This window comes from Gopherus evgoodei, chromosome 12 (genome assembly GCF_007399415.2).
Source record: "Gopherus evgoodei ecotype Sinaloan lineage chromosome 12, rGopEvg1_v1.p, whole genome shotgun sequence".
Lineage (NCBI taxonomy): Eukaryota > Metazoa > Chordata > Testudines > Testudinidae > Gopherus > Gopherus evgoodei.
The window spans coordinates 9,683,467-9,692,407 of NC_044333.1; the positions used below are offsets into that span (position 1 = coordinate 9,683,467).

The 8,941-nt window shown below is 44.3% G+C and overlaps 1 long non-coding RNA gene across 1 annotated transcript; it reads right to left on the reverse strand.

Moving 5' to 3' along the window:
* Nucleotides 1-4,607: 4,607 nt before the first annotated feature.
* LOC115660255 lies at nucleotides 4,608-8,858 on the reverse strand. Its single transcript, XR_004002794.1, has 2 exons — nucleotides 5,638-8,858; nucleotides 4,608-5,110 (listed from the first exon to the last, which is right to left on the reverse strand). It is a non-coding gene; the product is annotated as an uncharacterized LOC115660255 (long non-coding RNA).
* Between the last annotated feature and the right edge of the window lie 83 nt (nucleotides 8,859-8,941).

Consider the following 8,941-nt stretch of genomic DNA (forward strand, 5'->3'; position numbering starts at 1 on the left):
GAGGCTTTCCAAAGGGTACGGAGGCGAGCCTGTAGGGAGAGAAACTGACACGCGGTCATATGATCCCCTCCCAATAGTGAAACATCAGCACGTGGTAGCGCCCCGCCTTTGAAAGGGGGGTGTCCATAGAGCAGTTCAAAGGGGGATAATCCCAATGCGCGGGTTGGGCGAGTACGAAGGTGAAACAGGACCAAGGGAAGTACCTGAGGCCACTTTAATCCTGTTTCCTGACAGTATTTAGCCAATGTAAACTTAAGTTTCCTATTCATACGCTAAACTTTCCCGCTAGACTGGGGGTGGTAGGGTGTATGAAAGGAGTGTGAAATGCCCAGTCCTTGTTGTAAACGGCCAAGGACATGACCAGTAAAGTGAGGTTCGCGATCTGAGTCAAGCACAAGAGGGATGCCAAAACGGGGTACAATATCTCTAAGGAGAATCTTCGCCACTGTGGCAGCAGTACAATTAGCAGTAGGAAAAGCTTCGACCCAGGAAGTCAGAGGGCAAACCAAAACAAGGAGGTGCTTTTTCCAAAAAGCCTTTGGCATATCTGCAAAGTCAATTTGAAGATGTTGAAATGGAGCAGCAGGCGGAGGTCTTCCACCCTTAATTTTGTTAAGAGGCGGAGCAGGTCCATTACGCTGACATGTGCTGCATGCTTTCACTATTGATAGGCAATAGGGTTGAATGCCTGGAGCATACCAAAAGCGAGCGATAGTGTCCATGAGGGCGTGCGTGCCGTAGTGACCCCCTTTATGATGGTGCCAGCGAACTGCCACGGGGTATGTGGAGCGAGGGAGGCAGGCTCGGCCATCTGGCATAAGCCAGGTCCCTTTGACCAGAGTGGCCCCGAGGCTCTCCCACGATTGTAGTTGAGCAGCGGGTACTGGTACGGGGTGCGGTGGAGTAAAGGAGGAGGTTGCAATAGCCAATGTGGGCATGGCTAAAGGTAAGGTGGCAGCCTTTTTGGCGGAGGCGTCAGCCAGGGCATTCCCACGGGTAACGGGGCTACTATCTTTAGTATGGGCCCGGCAGTGAACTACAGCCAGGACAGAGGGTTTTTGGAGGGCGTCCAAAGCTTGTGGATGAGGGGGAGGTGCTGAATGGGTTTACCGGCAGCTGTCTGGAAACCTCGAAACTTCCAGAGGTGGATATGACAATGCACAACTCCAAAAGCATATTTGCTATCAGTAAAAATGGTAACGGTCTTACCAGCGGCCAACTGGCAAGCTCGGGCCAGGGCATAGAGTTCAGCGGCTTGGGCTCCCCAGTTGCCTGGCAGTGAGGCGGCCTCTTGAATGTCCCATTCAGAGGTGACAGCATAACCAGTGAAACGCTTGCCATTAACATAGAAGGAGCTTTTGTCCGAGAAGAGGATGCAAACAGGTTGTCCCTTATCTGTAAGATGCTGGAAACTACTTCCACACAGTCGTGCTGATCCTGGAGGACTGGCAGGTCAGGAAGCAAGGTAGCTGGATTAAGGGGTCCACACCTTTCAAAAATTAGGTTAGTGTCTTTTAAGAGTTTGGCCTCTAGCTGTTGCTGACGATGGGCCGAAAAGACTTGGGTTGTGCCCCTACGCAGAAGGGCTGACAAGGCATGAGAGGTCCAAACCGTGGTAAAATGACCCAGGGTTAGGCTCTTTGCCTTTGTGATCAGCAGGGCAGCTGCTGCCAGAGTCCGGGTGCAGGATGGGGTTTCCTGAGCGACAGGGTCGATTTGCTGAGAGTAAAAAGCAAGCGGGAAATGGTGGGGCCCACTCAGCTGGGTAAGGACACCACTACACGACCCCTCAATATTGAATTGGCTGGGAGAAATCTCCTGTGGCGCCTTGCCAATTCATATATGAGTGGTCTGACCACTGGACAGAGGTACCGCACCAGAAGGTATCCCGGACGAGCCCCCAAATTGTTAGGTAATAAAGCAAGTCCTTACTCACCTCTCCAGCACCCGAGTTCGTGCGGGAGGCTATGGGCACACAATTCTGTCAGAGACCAGACACAAATGCGTTGATCAACGGGCTCACACTAACCCAAAAGCTTTAGAATAAGTGTGGCCCCTTTATTAGGGGTGAGCATCAATATTTATACACAGAAGTAAACAAAGTGATTAATAAAAGATAATGGTCATGCATAATCAATCAAGATTTTACAGGAAAAGCAAGTTTAACAAGTAAATGCATAGAGATAAAGGCTAATGGCTACTTGATAAAGGGGGTGTCATGAGTAGTTTGCAGGTCAGTGCTTTGTTCGATAAAGGGTTCAGAAAGGATTATGCAGAGACGGCCAGTCTGGGTGTGTTTTGGCTCCAAAGTTCACCAAAAGTTTAGACCCAATAGAATGAATTAGGAGAATATGGTTATATTAGCTGTTCGAAGATTTACTGTTTCCCATCATGTGTGTTGGGCTGTGCAGGGTATTCTTTGAGCTGGCACTGGTTCTCCAACCCACTGGATGGCATCTTGTCCCTCAAGGGTCACTGGACAAGGTTGGGCAGAAGGCTCAGTCTGGCATGTGAAGCTTTTAAATAAGCCAAGACCTACCCCGCCAAAAGAGAACTGAAACTGCTCATGATCAGATTTGGCTGTGTAGGAGCTGGATTTTATAATGTACTATGAGAATTAATGTATGATTTGATTTCATCCTGTCAGCCACCTTTTTTGAATAGCAGAAAGGAATGACAGACCAGAACAATCCTTCTGACTGATTATGGTCACCTTCTGTTTTAGGATAAGTTATGATGTCTACTATGGTTTCCTATATGTATTACAAATTAGGCACTCTAGTTAAATATACATTTCTTTGTTTTAAGGTTTAGTAGGCAAAAGACAGAACTCTCTATTGTATCTATGTTAAGTAGATTAGAGAAACATTGAAGGCAAGGTTTAATTTGCAATGCCTTTGGGGATAGCTCAGTGGTTTGAGCTTTGGCCTGCTAAATGCAGGGTTGTGAGTTCAGTCCTTGAGGGGGCCACTTAGGGATCTGGGGCAAAAATTGGTCCTGCTAGTGAAGGCAGCAGGCTGGACTCTACGACCTTTGAAGGTCCCTTTCAGTTCTAGGAGATTGGTATATCTCCAATGCCTTTTTGCTCAATATAAAATACTACTGTTTGTATTCTCAATCTGTTTGTGTGAATGAGAATGCATTCATTAGGAAAAGATAAGGTGTGAAGGCCATTGTTATAGCCAGAGTCAAGGAAGAAAAAGTAGGACAATTGATTAAATCAGAACAAAGGACAGGATGACCCTCTCGGAGGTGTATTGAAATGTTTACACCAATTAAAAAGTAATCAATCACAAACTGACACAGCAAAATCCATAGACTTCAACAAAGGAAAAAAACCTATAAGAACCAGGGTGCCTGGCCATGGGACCTTGGTTTCGTCCTGCCACACTCCAAGAGCATCGGATCGCAACTGACAAGAGCCCAGCTCCACACTCGTGCTCAATCTAACTGGCCATTAGATTGACTTGAGCTACAATAGACTGGTAATTATGAACATCACGGGCAGGATTATATGTGTGTATGTGTGTGTGACTAAAAAGCATATGCTACCTGTTGTATTCTCAATAAATGCTGTGTATTTACCTTCCTCTATAAAGATCCCATGTGCTTTGTATGAGCATAACAGCTGATTGTCAAACGTCGCTCTTGTCCATCACTAGGGCAGAGAGTACTGCACTCTGAAAGTCTACCCTGATACAATGATCCATGGGGTTAGGATTAGAACAGGGTGATACATGGAAGAAGGATGGTCTAGTGGCTAAGGTATTGGACTGTGGAAAAATCCTGACTCCACTTAAGTCAATGGTAAAACTCCCGTTGACTTGAGTGGGAACAGGATTTCATTCCTGGGTTCAGTTTCTGGTTCTGCCAAGACTTCCTGTGTGACCTTGGGGAAGCCACTTAATCCCCTCATGCCTCAGTTTCTCATCTGTAAAACTGAGATGATCATTCCCTACCTCTCAGGGATGTTATGAGGACAAGTTCACTAATGTTTGTGAAGTGCTCAGATACTGTGGTCAATGAGGTGAGCTACTTACGTGGCCAACTTACATCATGGCATTGAAACTAAACGAACTTTGCCTGTCATCAAGCTTTGTAACAAACCTCAATTTCTGGTCATATTTGCTGACAGGCCCATCAGAATTATAGGTGGAACCTCTATGGAACTTGGTGCTGAAGCTTGGTTGTGATGGGAAACCAGAGCATTTAACTGGGGAGGAAGCAACCCTGCAAACCAAAAATCACTGACGTTTGCACAGCTGTCACCAGAATCCAAACCACATGGGCTTTGCACATCCCTGTTTCTGGACAGCAGGATTCTCCTTATTATATTTGTTTTACCACAGTGCTTAGGAACCCTTGTCACAGACCAGGACTCCATTGTACTAGGTGCGGTGCTAACACAACAAAAAGTCCCTGCCCCAAAGAGCTGACAATCTAAGTATCTCCAGGATCTTTCAGGTGGATAAGTTGTCAGAGCTGGTGAAGGCAGTTATTCGCTCAGAGCTTCCCATGGTGCCCTCATTTCCTACCATTGCAACATCCCATACTCAATTATATTCCTCTTTTTAATAAGTTTTATTGAGTAAGAAATGAAAGCGGAGGCAAAGAAAGCCAAACTAATTTATTTCTTTTTCTAAAGACATTGTAAAAATATGATATATGCAATCAATATTCACCAAAAATACATGTTTCTTTACAGAAAAAGTCAGAAAAAAATAGAACAGAATGATTTCCGATATAAAAGACAAATACTATTGAGGTTAAAGGCTATAAGTTGGGAGCACATGCTGCAGCGTTGAAATCCCGCAGCGCTGGAGCTGCAAACTGTTAATCTCGAATTGGAGCTGAACTTCCGGGGAATCCAGAGCTGGAGTTTCAGCTTGAGATTTTCAAACCTGACGAGGGGATTGAGCCACGCAGCTCTTATTGAAATGACTAAGTGTTGCATGACTCATTCACCTAGTTGGTTTGGAAAACCTAGGCCATGGTTTAGCCCTTAGTATAGACAGGTAAAACCAACAAAACTTGGATCCAGACCTCAACTTGCCCAAAATTCGGGCCCATTTTTAAACAAAAGACACAGGGCCAGATCCTAAATCAGTAGCTCCACTGAAGTCATAACTTCTGAGGGCCTGGCTCACGGTGAAGAAACCCTGTTCTTTCCCTTTCCAGTGTCCTTCTAATGTCTTAGTGGGTTGATGCACAAAACATTACAATTCTTTCAAAGACACATTTTTATAAGAGAGTTTCAAATTCAAGTAAACAAGCAGTTTGAGAGAATTCAAATGCTTTTCATTGCCACGTTCATGGTATCTATTTTTTACTCAAATTTTAAGTGACGTGTGTGAGGGTGTTGATGGGGTGGGGATTGAGGCTCAAATATTCTGGACTCCCCTTTGAAGCTGGAGAGAGACTAGTCCATCCTAGCAAGGAGGCCCATGGAATCTCAAGGTGACCCTTCCAATTTCTGTCACCTAAATGCGGATGCAGGAGGCAGCTCTGAGGTGAGTGGCACAGGTAATGTCTGAGAGATAATCCCCTCACCTCTTTCTAACCAGGGCCTCAGCTCTGGGTAGTTCAAAATCTGAGCATCCTGATTCTGATTGTTTGAATAAGTCCTCAACTGTAAACCTACCTTTCAGTAACAGTGCAAGTGTCTTGTTCTCAGCCATGTTTTCCTCTGACTTTGGTATAATTTTTACATGGTTCAATGACTCCCTGGCTATAAAACTCAGTGTTGCCAACTCTCTCAATTTTACCACAAGTCTCATATTTGGTGTTTTTCTTAAAGCCCCAGACCCAGAATCATGTGACTATACCAGAATTCCAGCATACACTGGGGGCGGGGGAGGGGGGAAAACACAACCTCCAAACCTTAAGTTTCTAGCCCTCATGACTGCAGAGATAAGGTTAAAAATGTAAAACCCTAAAAATGCACATACCAGATGTCAAATAAAAAGAGCTCCAAATTTATTATTTTTGAAATCTCATGATTTCTGGGTCCTGACTCATGATTTCTGAATACTGGGGACTGGCAACATTGAAAACTTTTCATTATTCTTGGAATTGTTTGCAGCTCTTGAATAATAAATCGGTCCATCATGAGTATGTGGCATGGGCTTGGACTGAGGCTGGAACGGAGTATCTTTCTGTCATCTACCATGGTTTCTAAAGCACCCACCGTAGTGTCTCCTCCAAGTGGAAGAATTAATCTAGGATGTGATTTTTCAGCAGTGCTGAATGCCAAACTCTCACTGATTTTTGAAAATCACACCTCTGATGACCAATTTGATATTTGCAGTGGTGTTGTAGCTGTGTAGGTCCCAGGATACTAGCGAGACAATCTTTTGAGCTTACATTAAGCTCTTCAGATCTCTGTAAGCTTGAAAGCTTGTGTCTTTCACCAGCAGCAGGTCCAATAAAAGATATTACCTCATCCACCTTGCCTCCCCGATTGATATTCTCTTTCACTAGACCTTTAAACAAAGTTGGATTTACTTAAGTCATAAATTTAGTTAGACAAGGGGTTGAGGTAATATGAATAAAAGATATTACCTCATCCTCCTTGTCTGTCTAATATTGTGGGACCCACACAGCTACACTGCATATAAAAGTTACGTTTTTATGCCAAAGTGGACATGGTGGCCATTTAAAACTTCATCCTCCTCTTTAACAGCCATGTAAACGCTTTAGCTCAGTTATGCCAAAACATGTCACTTAAAGCCCAGTTTGGATCAATCTCTTCTTCCCTCTGCCAGCCTGAAGAGAGCCTGTTTCAAATTTGAGACATTGCAAACACTACAAAAACAATCTGTATCACAAAAAAAGCCCAGTTGGAGTTTTCCCTGGGAATTTACTTTGGCCTCTCATCTCTGTTGTTTGTTTAATATTTTGTCCATTTATTTTGTTTTTGTGTAGCTGATTAGTGCCTTTATTTCTGTGTTACATTCTGTGGCGTTCAAAATAATAGCATGTTTGACCTTGAAGGAAACCACAGGTACATCTTCACAGATTCCCATTAAGATATAGGACCAGTATCAAGGTGCAGGGAAAAATTCAGTACTGATGCCAACTATGGTGTAGTACATCGCACAATTGGGCATTAGATGACTGGTGTAAGTGGTAAAGAAGCATCCCACTTGTGCCTCATTGGTATTTTAAGTATGTGCAAAAAAATGTGTGTACCTAACACACCAAAGGAGAAGAAGGAAGTTCACCAGGAAAAACAACTTGCAGGAAGATGTGTCTCTCATTAGCAATAAGTGACATGGCAGAGTTACAGGAAACAGAACTTCATTACCCTTGCTGACAGGCCACTCATACATGTTGAGGATCTAGTGTGTGTGTGTGCAATAGCAGCTTGGCCCCTGCTTATATTGCTGAGCCCCTGGAGCCTCACCAAACTAGGTCCCTCCTGAAACCGGACCCTCATCCTCCAGTTCCACTCATCATACTGTAGAGTGAGGTAAAGCAGCCCCCCTCTTGTACTCTACACATTTCTGGTAATTTCTTTTCCTTCTGCCACCTCCTCTTCTTCCCCTTCATTGTGTAAGTTACACTCTTTTTGCACATCCATGTAAATCAGGAGTAATTCCACAGACTTCAGTGAAGTCACACTGATATAAAACAGAGGTGAGATCAGAACTGGACCGCTACTGAATGCCAAATTAATGCAGCTTACTCTGTACCATTACATCACATGATGAATTTGTCCTAGAGACTTCCATGAGAGTTGCACCTGCTGACACTAGGTCTGAATTTGGCTCAAAGTGCCAGATGACACTAAAAGTCATATAGTCAGAGCTGTGGGATAGGAGGTTAAGTAGGTGTTGGTTTGAGGCCAGAATTCACCATTTCTAGGACATGTCAGCTGATTCTAGAAGGAATGATTGATGAAAAGATGCTAAGACATATAGCCATTCCCAGTGATCCTAACCCACTGTGCATACTCCTGACAGCACCATTATGTCATGCCACTGGAAAACCCTCTTACTTCACCTCTCTGAAAGAGGACACTTGTGACTGCTATTAAAAATGATGTTATCCTGTATGCGCTGCCAAGAACTCTAACACTTAATGCAATTTTGAGAGGAAATGTGTGAGTAAGAGAGAACACACATGACTAGCACTGGCAGAGGAATAAAAAGCACAGGGATGGTAAATTCATGCATGCTCCATCCCCAGATGTAAAATGGCAAGAGCAATGAAAAAAATCAGACTTAAGGTAGACTCAGGAATAGAATGGTAGATTTTTTGACTGCAGAGCGTTGGCAGGTTTTTCTCCCCAGAATGGCTAGCACTGATCTGAGTAGAAAACTCTGCATGCAGTTAAGCAAGACTACAGCCTAATATCTTAGGAATGTTAGATTAAACAGTGACAGGACAGCATGTATATCATCTTGTATTCTAAGAACCATTACTGGAAAATGCAATTGCAAAATAGATATTAAAAAAAGAATTTCCAGTTTGTGCTAGTTAAAATGCCCTTTGTCAGATGGCTTGTTGTAACATCAGTTCTCCTGCCAGGGACCAGCAGGAATACTGACTGTCTTAGTGGAGATGGGCCCAAAATGAGGTTCCAATCCTGCTCCCTTTGAAGCCAATCACAAAATAATGGGAGCAGCATCGTACCCTAAAATCCCATATCCAAATTGTATACTTCACACAGTCCCTTTGGGATTAACAGACCCTGCCCGTGAACACTCATGACCTTGGGGATTCGGAATCGGATCCAAATGCACTGTCTCAGGTTCCAGTTGAATGGTCAGGCTGTTTGTTCTAGGCCAGGGGTGGCCAACCTGTGGCTCTGGAGCCACACGTGGCTCTTCAGAAGTTAAATGCAGCTCCTTGTATAGGCAACGACTCTGGGGCTGGAGCTACAGGGGCCAACATTCCAATGTGCCGGGGGATGCTCACTGCTCAACCCCTGGCTCTG